Source organism: Acomys minous (assembly GCF_964271855.1).
Source record: "Acomys minous genome assembly, chromosome: 6".
NCBI lineage: Eukaryota > Metazoa > Chordata > Mammalia > Rodentia > Muridae > Acomys > Acomys minous.
The window spans coordinates 82,186,883-82,197,616 of NC_140487.1; the positions used below are offsets into that span (position 1 = coordinate 82,186,883).

Genomic DNA, 10,734 nt, shown 5'->3' on the forward strand with positions numbered 1-10,734 from the left:
TGTCATGACGAAGTCACTTAAGGACACGATTCTCAGAATGTGTTCTCCGTTACTAAGCAATGATGACGGTATCTTTCATCCATCATTCCCTGTGGTTCTTTTCATACAGGGCCCAGTATCTGAATGAATGAGGCCGATGAGGTCGTAAGAACTCAGTGGTAATCCGTGGCTCAGAGTCGCCACAACACTTCAGAAGCTCTTCCCCACCTCTTTTGTGCTTTTGTGCTTCCCCTCCTTCTGTGCTTTATACAGATTCTGATGTATTTCTTCAGCCTCTGGTGCCAATTCCTCCTCTTTATGTCCTCTATAGAGTTTTCTCTTCTTTAGCTAAATATCTTCCCCAAATTCTTATGTGAACAAACCACTGCCTTTATTAATGTTTTCAGTGATTCCTCATTGCATGTAGCAACAGTCTTGAGAGCATGTGCATCCCAGTGTATACATAACAAAAGTATTCTAAGGAGAACTCGAGCAAGGACAACTTTAAAAAGAATTTATTTCTGAGAAATGTCACCCTCCCTTTACCCAGCCCTCTCTCACCCCAGACCATAGTGCTCCCCTCACAGATGTTGGTGGGGCAGAAATATCTCCAGGCCATGCTTGCAGCAGAAGCAAGCTGGGCGGAAACGTCCCACCCTACCCCTCCACCCGTGCTTTCCTGGGCTCAGGTGCCAATGCAAGGAGGGAACAGGTGCCGGAGAGATGAGAGTGATGGAGGAGCAGAAGAGTGCGTGCACTGTGGAGAGAGAATGAACTGGTGACACAGCAGTGATGATGGGCATGAGGGCTGAGGTCAACAGTAGCTCATGTCTATGCCATTGTCCAGTGGGTTGATGGGACGCTGAGCAGCAGCTGGGAGCTTAAGCAGATGCAGACTCAGCTCCAGAACAAGCTGCCTGGCCATGGGATAACCCTAGCTCTGGGTAACGACCGAGGCATGAGATGAAAAATAGTCTGCTTTCTAGATTGAACCTCTTAGAAGGACCACCGTGTCCATGATGCCTCTGAAGGCTATGTGTGAGCCATTGGTCCTAATAATAGCAGGGGTCTGGGTTAATATCTGAGGACCATGTTATCACCTAATGAATGACATGAGGATGTTCACGGCTTATGTTGTGGCCTGAATCTATGTTGATGTCCATGGGCTGTACTGCCCACAGGGACCAAACTGACGTGAGTGGCTTGCTCTGACACCTGAGACCATAGTGATGTCTGGGTCCAGGCTGCTGCTGAGGGCCATGTCTAAGTCTGTGGTCTTACTGCGTCTCAGTTTTTGTTGATGTCTGTGGCCCGTGCTATCACCAAAGGCCATGTGGATGTCCATGGTCTGTGCTTTAGCCTGAAACCATGTTAATGTTTGCAGGCAATGCTTCCAGGCCACGTTGATATGTGGCCTGTACTGCCACCTGGGGCCGTGATGGCCTGGACCCATGATGCCTCTGACAGCATCTGGGTCTGTGGTCTTACTGGGGCCAGGACTGTGTTCATGTCTGAGACCTGTGTTGTCACCAAAGACCAGGCCGATCGGTCTCTGGTCTGTGTTGTGGCCTGAATCTGTGTTAATGTTCATGATCCCTACTGCATTAGAGAATCTTGTTTGAGTTGATGGCCTTACTGCAACTTGGGGAGCCCTGCTCACGGTCTGCGATGATGCTAGAAACCCTGGGAAAGCCCACGATCCATGATAAGCAGTGATATCGAAGGCTGCAGACTCACAGTTGAGAAGATGAAAATGGGAGGCTTCTGTGACAACCCCTACATCCACCCCAGCAGTACCCCCATAGAAACAGCATAAGTAGGAAACCATGAAAGAAGTTTTTTTAAAAAAACTGTGATAGGATGCTGAAGAGTGGCTCTCCACAAGAGATGGCTTCCAGGAGGGATGCAAAAGGAGAAGTATACAGTTCTATTTAAAGGGCAGGGCACTGAGAATTTGACCACATTCCAGTGAGTATATAGAGAACACAAATTAGACTTTTTGGCTTTTGGGGTTTTTTGTTGCTGTTGTTTATTGGGGTTTTTTGTTGTTGTTGTTTGGTTTTTTGTTTGTTTGTTTGTTTTTGGTTTTTGGTTTTTGGTGTTTTGTTTTGCTTTGTTTTGTTTTGTTTTTTGGCTAGAGAGTAAAATCACAAGGATGGGGGGAGGACAGGGAAGGATTGGGATGCAAATGTGATAGGGGTATATACTGTGAAAATCCCCCAAAATCATAAAAATATGTTGATGGGGAAAAATAAGTTCCAGATATCCTACTTATAGGGTCTCATTCATTCCTAAAGTCAGTGTACTGAGAGGTCACATGTGCTCAAAGAAATTCCTGTAATTGCCTTTTGTCTATTTAAAAAAAAAAGGTGAACATCACATTTATTCTAGATTGCCATGGGAGATTGTCTATGCTGTACATGGCCACGGGGTGCCATAAAATCACTGCATCAGAGTAAGCATGGAGAAAGGACTGCCTCCCACAAGTACATGGTACAAGTGGGAAGGAGTCTCTATGCCATGTTTGTCAGGAAGCAAAGATGAAGGTTGGTGCTTACTTTCCCCCTTCTATGGAGTATGGGATCCCAGCCAGTGAATAGTATCACCCACATTTACATTGAGTCTTCCTACCTCAAGCAACCATACCTAGAAAGTGTCTTATAGAGCTGCCCAGAGGCTGCTCCTCCGGCTGATTCTTTTTACGTTAGCAATCAACATTCACTGTCACAACACTAAACAGTTGATAATGGACCACGCATATTCTGTCTAGGCATACACCTCACAGACTCAAGAAGATTTGGCTACAGGTACAACACAATGCCTTCCACTTCCATCTAGTTATGTACATGAATGGCTTCTTAGAACCTGTGGTTATTTGAAAGGGAATGACCCCCAAAGACTCATATGTTTGAATGCTTGGTCCCAAGTCATGGAACTGTTTAGGAAGGATTAGGAGGTGTGGCCTTGAATGAGGAGTGTCACCGGGAGCAGGCTTTGAGGCTTCAAAAGCCTTTGCTCTCCCCAGTTAGCTCTCTCTTCGCCTCATAGTGATTGCTGTCTCGTGATATAAGCTCTCGGCTAGTGCTCAGCACCATGCCTGCCAGCCTGCTGTCACCATCCCTGACATGATGGTCATGGATTCTAACCCTCCGGAACCATGTGCCTCAAATTAAATGGTTTGGTCATAGTGTTTTGTCAAAGCAGTAGAAAAGTAACTAAGACAAACTTTACAACTTTACAGATTTTAAAAACAGAGGGTGGGGGCTGCAGAGATGGCTCAGTGGTTAAGAGCACTGGGAGCTCCTACAAAGGACCTGAGTTTGATTCCTAGAATGTATATGGAAATTCACACACATCTATAACTACAGTTCTAAGAGCTGATGTCCTTTCCTGGCCTTCCTCAGCATTGAATTCATGTGATGCACTGACAAAGCACGTATACACACCAAATAAAATATAATTTTAAAATATAATGGAATAAAATTGATATAGATACCTGAATCATTTCAATAGAATTTCATATTGATCTATTTATTTTTATATTACCTCTTTTTTGTTTTTTGTTTTTTTGTTTTTGTTTTTGTTGGGTTTTTTTTTTTTTGAGACAGGATTCCTCTGTGTAACCTTTGCTGTCCCAGACTCACCTTGTAGACCAGGCGGGCTTTGAACTCACAGCAATCCACCTGTCTCTGCCTCCCTGAGTCCTGGGATTAAAGGTGTGTGCCACCATGCCCAACTTATATTAAATTTTGGAAAGAATGTAGCCATTATCTTAAGAGATTCGATGCCAATAAAATGTTAGTTTTTATATTTAATATTTATTAAAATGTATGACATATTTATGAATTTTTCAGACTAGATGTGTTCTATATGAATCTTGGAAAGGTTTACTAGCCAACTATGTTTATTAATAATTCAGAAAACTGTTTCATATGTTTATTAATAATTCAGAAAACTGTTTTCATATTTCAAGTTTTCACATTTATTATTGAACTTTAGATATATGGATAAGGAACTAAAAAATAACTCTGTGCTGCTAATAAAATAACTATAAACATAACTCCATCAAGAATACAATTAAGGAAAGATTTAAGTTTCCAGAAATACTTGAGGGGAAGGGCAGAGGGTGAAGAGTGAGTGAAAAAGAGACTGGTGGGAATCACACTAGATAAAATGGGCAGCAACAAAAATAGATCATGCATGAAAATGCCATAAGGACATCCATTACTGTGTGTACAGCAGTAAGATTGTGTTGTGGTACGCAAAAGTAATTATCAAGATAAAATTCTGTGCAGCAGAATAGTTTCCTGTTTTTAGAATGATTATCTGCAAGTCACTGTCATCAATTTGGTGGCAAGAAACAGAGTGGTTGGCTTTAGAACTGCTTGGAGAACATCATTGTCTTAATATCTAAGATCCTTTTTCAGTCTAGCTGGCAACTGCCTGGAGCCTGAGACATGGAAAAGTGAAAGATAATTAGGGTATCTCTAATAGTGCTGGGACTGCGGGAGAGGACAAAAGCCATCCCTTGCCAGGAAGGAGCAAATATGGAACTGAGCGGGCATGCAGCCTGGAAAGGCATCCTAAATTCAGATGTGTGACAGTATTCTGGGAGAGTAACTGGAGAGAGTGACAGACACTGCTCTCCCATCAGCTGTCATTCCTGTCAGCATTGGCAGGCCTCTCCTTTAGGACTCGTGACCTTTTGAGGTAAGAGCTCAACGTCAAATAAGCAGATGAGCCTGGGTGATGGCCAGAGAATCAGGAAGGGACGAGAAATACCATACAGCAGCCACCTTTGTTTCAAAATATCTTCGCAATGGTTTAAAGAACACCTGTTCAGTGGGTAAATCAGCACGGTCTCCCCCGGATTCCACTTCCTTCCGATATAAAAAGACACTTAAGTATGCATAGAGGAAGTGACATCATATGCTAAAGACAGGCAGCTTCACTCCCTGGGAGATGCATCTTTCTGGACCTTTATGTCTCCAGATGCAAAACGCAGATAGTAGTGGCTCTTTGGTAGGACTGCTGGTGGGAACTGAAAGAAGATCAAATGTGTGAAAGACTTAAGACAGTGCCTGGAATCCTAGAATACACTGCATGCTCACTGCTCACTGAAACCGGCATTTTCTGTGAAATCAGCACCTCAGCGCTCACAGACTCCTGGTGGGAGCATGGTGGGAGCAGCTTCCCAGGTCTCACGTGAGGAACTGTGGAGCCTCGCTGTGGATGTTGCAACCCTGACTCAGAGAGCTAAAGGCTGCATGAGCTCCCTGGGCTGTCAGCATCTGCCTCTTGCTCTGATACAGATTGTAGCCAGAGATAATTTTTTTTAGAGAAAATTGTTTATTCCAGTATTTATGATTGCATGTGAATGGAAAATTCCACCCCCACAAACTGAACCAATAATGTGTGCACTGGGTTTAGAAGGGAACAGAGGCATTTTAAATGTAAGCTTCAGAAGGAGAGGGGTAAGCAACTGAGGTGTTATCTCAGACACCTAAAATTACACTGAGACTTTTATAGCTCCACAGGGGGAGGTGCTTACAAAGCAGTGGGGGAAATACATAGCTGCAGGCATAGAGTGTGCTGCAACCATGTGTGTGCACTTGTGCACAGGCACACACACACACACACAAACAACCATGAATAAACAGGAAATATATATTATTTGCGTGCATCCTAAAAGTATTCTTTGTATAGAGGCACTTAAAATGGAAAAAAAAAACACCTAAAATAAATATATGGAAATATATGCAAGATTTTTATGGAAAAATACAGACTTTTCATTGAAAGGCTTTAACTACCTAAGGAAATGCTCACAGATATTAAGACAGGATGACAGATCTCACTCAACTCCCAACTCAAGGAAGATGAGTAGTAAAGTCTCACCCAAGGTTTCCGTATAACTTGATGGGATGTGTCCTAGTTAGGGTTATCATCACAGCGATAAAACATCATGACCAAAGCAACTTGTGAGGGGGAAGGATTTGTTTGCCTCATGGTTCCATGCCACTGGTCATCACTGAAGGAAGCCAGAACAGGAACTCAAACAGGGCAGGAAGTAGGAGCTGACACGGACAATATGGAGGGATGCTCTAACTGGCTCCTTCATTATGGCTTGCTTAGCCTGCTTTCTTATAGAACCCAAGACCGTGAATCCAAAGATAGTACTGCCCACAGTGGGCTGGGCTCTCCCCCACCAATCACTAATTAAGAAAATGCCCTGTAGGCATGCCTATAACCTGACGTTATAGAGATATTTTTCTCACTTGCAGTTCCCTCCTCTCAGACGACTTGAGCTTGTGTAAAGCTGATATAAAACTATCCAGCACAGACAGTGATATGTATATTGTATTCTTAAGATTCTGCATGAAATTCTAACTTCAGAATGCTAGTGCTTTTAGGGAGATCATCAGCAGAGAGGCGACGCAGCCGAAATGAGGTCATCAGTGCGGGCCGTAGCCTAACACGACTACGATTTGTAGTAAGTGCGGATGAGGGTCTGAAGCGCCTCTGCAGAAATCTCCGGGTCCCTGTATCCTGGAACAGTGGGTTGGACCAGGAAACACATGGATGGTGACAGACCCAGGGGCTCGCAGAAGGGAAACTGTACTCTCAAGAGTAGCCCTGAGCTACTAAGCAGGGAGCTATGGCCGCCTGGGCTCTGATCCTTACGCCTCCTTAGAACCACCTTGCCCAGGAGCTCTCTTCTGTGCTTGCTGGTTGCTGTATCTGGGGGAAGGATCTCTAGTCTTCCTGCCGACTCAACTCTTTCACACAGTGATCGCGATGCCCCATTCTCTGTGCCACTACTTTACTGCCGGAAGTGCCTTCCTAAGAAAGGAAAACTCGAAAACAGACAAGGATAAAGAGAAGATAACATCTTATCTTCTCCTCTGGGGAGAAGACGGTCACTTTTAAGCCAAGAGTCTCTGAAGCAGATATTTTCCTCATGAACCTGAGGACAAGCCTGGCAAGCCCTTCATCCTGGACTTAGGGTCTCTGGAGCTGTGTGAACATAAATTTCTGTTCCTTGCACCACTGAATACATAGTGCTTGTTACAACTTCATGTCGAGCGAGGGATCATGAACACACCGGACAACTTTTTTTTAAAGTACTCTAGGAAGGGTATTAATATATTATTTTAAGTCATACTGAGGACAGAAGAGAAGTTTTTGAGAAGATTGCATTAGTTAGCTTTGTATCACTCTACTTAAAATACTCAAAATAATTAACCTACAAGAGATAATTAAGAAATAATTAACTCTCACAATTTTTGAGACTCCAGTCTGATGGTTTGGGGGTCTCTGCTGGGGGTGTGTGAAAGAGAAAAATAGCCAACATCACTACCAGAAAGCAGGGTTGCATGCTCTTTGCTGCCACACCCAGCAACATCAGGACCGTTGGGACCCACCTAAAGATTGCACTCTCTGCAAATATGGGATCCACGATGTCAGCACAAGGACCTTTGAGATCTTTCTCCAAACCATAGCAGAGATGTAGACCAGTGGAATCAAGTAGAAAGAATAGAGACAGTACCTGTGTTTTCAGTAGACTTCAGAGGCGACAGACAGAAGACATGGCGAAAGTATAAGGACACCACGAAGTGCCTGGGGAAAAGTGAAATACAATTCTCACCTTTTGTGAACATAAAAAAGTCACTGCCAGCAGATGGCGCTAAATACAGAGCCTCACAACTGGCTAAACTGCAGAGGATAGGAAATTGTGGAGAGATTGCGGACATCGCTGTCACACCTCCTCCCTTCAAGGCTCGGGATCTTTGGGAAAGATGCAGCTGGAAGATTTTAAGAGCCAGAGTTTGCTGAGTACTAATGAAAAACAGTGCTTTCGGAGCATGAGAGTCCCGTTGCACACATCAACTCGGTGCCTGCGGCTGCGCACAAGACTGACACTAGATCAAGGTGGTAAAAATTCCAACACGGATGGGGAGGAGCTCACAAGCCCCACCCCCAGCTGAGGAGCTGTTAGTGGCTGAAGCTGCCAATGATGGGAGTGTTAGTTTTCTTCTCGGATGCAGCTGCGAGTCCCAAGATACAGTAAATGGTCTTCTTCCCACAACACATACTCGCAGCACCAACTGAACTCATGATTTTAAAAAGGACGTGCATGAAGTTAGAAGAAAATGCGGTTTCAGGGGAGGATATGGGACAAATTGGAGGAGAGGGGCTGCAGGTGGATTTCATCAAAACACACGTTAAACACAGATGGCAAGTCTCAAAGAATAATTAGAATATGTTTTAATCAAAAATAAATCTTTCCCAAATAGGACAAAGCTTAGGAAAGATCATGTTTAGCATCTAGAATATAGGACACTATCATGTACTTGGGCAGGAAAGAGTCATTAAACCAGACTTTAAAAACATCAGCATAAAGGAAAGACTTGAAGATGTAGGGAAAAGACATATTTACACCAGGACAAATTATTATAGCAAGTATAACTGAAAAATGCATATACATGATATATGCATATATATTTGCAGTTTTATGTATGCTGGATATGTACATGTGTATATGTATAAATAACCTATATATGTGTGTATATATATATTATATACATATATACTTAACACACATATACATATATATGTGTGTTATGTATATGTGTGTGTGCATGTAGAAAGACCCTATTTATGTTTATTCACATGTACTTTCTTTTTTTCCAGTATTCTTTATTTTATTTTATTTTATTTTATAAATTTATTCATATTACATCTCAATGGTTATGCCATCCCTTGTATCCTCCCATTCCTCTCTCCCTCCCATTTCCCCTTATGACTGTGACTGAGGGGAAATTCCTCCCCCTTTATATGCTCATAGGGTATCAAGTCTCTTCTTGGTAGCCTGGTATCCTTCCTCTGAGTGCCACCAGGGCTCCCCATCCAGGGAACGTGGTCAAATATGAGGCACCAGAGTACGTGTGAAAGTCAGACCCCACTCTCCACTCAACTGTGGAGAATGCCCTGTCCATTGGCTAGATCTGGGTAGGGGTTTGAAGTTTACAGCCTGTACTGACCTTGGCTGGTACCATAGTTTGAACGGGACTCCTGGGCCCAAATCTGCCTATCATAATGTTCTATTTGTAGGTTTCTAGGACCTTCTGGATCCTTCTATTTTCCCAGTCTCCCATGCTTCTCTCATCTAGAGTCCCAATAGGATGTCCTCCCCTCTGTCCCAGTTTCCTGGTAGTGAAGACTTTCATGGGACATGCCCCTTAGGCTAGTATGCAGATATAAGTGAGTACATACCATTTGACTCTTTCTGCTTCTGGGTGAACTCACTCATTGCGATCATTTCTAGTTCAATCCATTTGTCCACATATTTTGGAAATTCCTTGTTTTTACTAGCTGAGTAGAGTTTCATAGTGTAAATGTACCACAGTTTCTTTATCCATTCTTCTACAGAGGGACACTTAGGCTGTTTCCATGTTCTGGCTACTATGAATAAGGCTGCTATGAACATGGTTGAGCAAATTTTCTTGTTGTGTGCTGGAGCATCTTCTGGGTATATTCCAAAGAGTGGAATAGTTGGGTCTTGAGGAAGCCTTATTCCCAGTTTTCTGAGATAGTACCAGATAGATTTCCAAAGTGGTTGTACTAGTTTGCATTCCCACCAGCACTGAAGGAGTGTTCCTCTCTCTCCACATCCTCAACAGCATGTGGTGTCGCTTGAATTTTTGATCTTAGCCATTCTGATGGGTGTAAGATGGAATCTCAGAGTTGTTTTGATTTGCATTTCCCTGATGACTAAGGAGGTTGAGCATTTCTTTAAGTGTTTCTCAGCCATTTGATATTCCTCTGTTGAGAATTCTCTGTTTAGTTCCAAGCCCCATTTCTCAATTGGGTTATTTGGTTTGGTGGTGTTTAATTTCTTGAGTTCTTTATATATTTTGGATTTTAGACCTTTGTCGGATGTAGGGTTGGTGAAGATCTTTTCCCAGTCTGTAGGCTGTCGCTTTGTTCTCTTGACAGCGTCTCCTGCCTTACAGAAGCTTCTCAGCCTCATGAGGTCCCATTTATTAATTGCTGACCTTAAGGCCTGGACTGTTGGTATTCTGTTCAGGAAGTTGTCTCCTGTGCCAATGTGTTCCAGGCTCTTCCCCACTTTTTCTTCTAAGTGACTTAGTGCCTCTGATTTTATGTTGAGGTCTTTGATCCACTTAGATTTGAGTTTTGTGCAATGTGACAAATATGGGTCCAATTGCATTTTTTTACACATAGACCTCCAGTTAGACCAGCACCATTTGTTGAAGATGCTATCCTTTTTCCATTGAATGGATTTGGTTTCTTTGTCAAAAATCAAGTCACCATATGTGTGTGGATTCATATTTGGGCCTTTGACTTGATTCCACTGATCAACCAGCCTGTTGCTGTGCCAGTACCATGGTATTTTAATTACTGTTGCTTTAATAGTACAGCATAAGATCAGGTATGGAGATTCCTCTGGAGGATCTTTTATTGTACAAGACTGTTTTAGATATTCTGTTTTGTTTGTTTGTTTGTTTGTTTTTCCATATGAAGTTCAGAATTGAACTTTCAAAATCTTTAAAAAATTGTGTAGTTATTTTGATAGGGATTGCATTGAATCTGTAGATTGCTTTTGGTAGGATGGCCATTTTTACTATGTTAATCCTCCCAATCCATGAGCAAGGAAGATCATTCCATCTTCTCATGTCATCTTCAATCTCTTTCTTCAGAGTATTGAAATTTTTTTCAAACAAGTTCTTCACT

General features: G+C 42.7%; 1 long non-coding RNA gene across 1 annotated transcript in view; it reads right to left on the reverse strand.

The window, feature by feature from the left end:
* Nucleotides 1–8,117, reverse strand: part of LOC311600003 — a 63,619-nt gene extending 55,502 nt beyond the window's left edge. Inside the window, exon 1 of the long non-coding RNA XR_014780111.1 lies at nt 7,625–8,117. This is a non-coding gene — a long non-coding RNA (uncharacterized lncRNA). The remainder of the gene's footprint in view (nt 1–7,624) is intronic.
* Nucleotides 8,118–10,734: the final 2,617 nt, after the last annotated feature.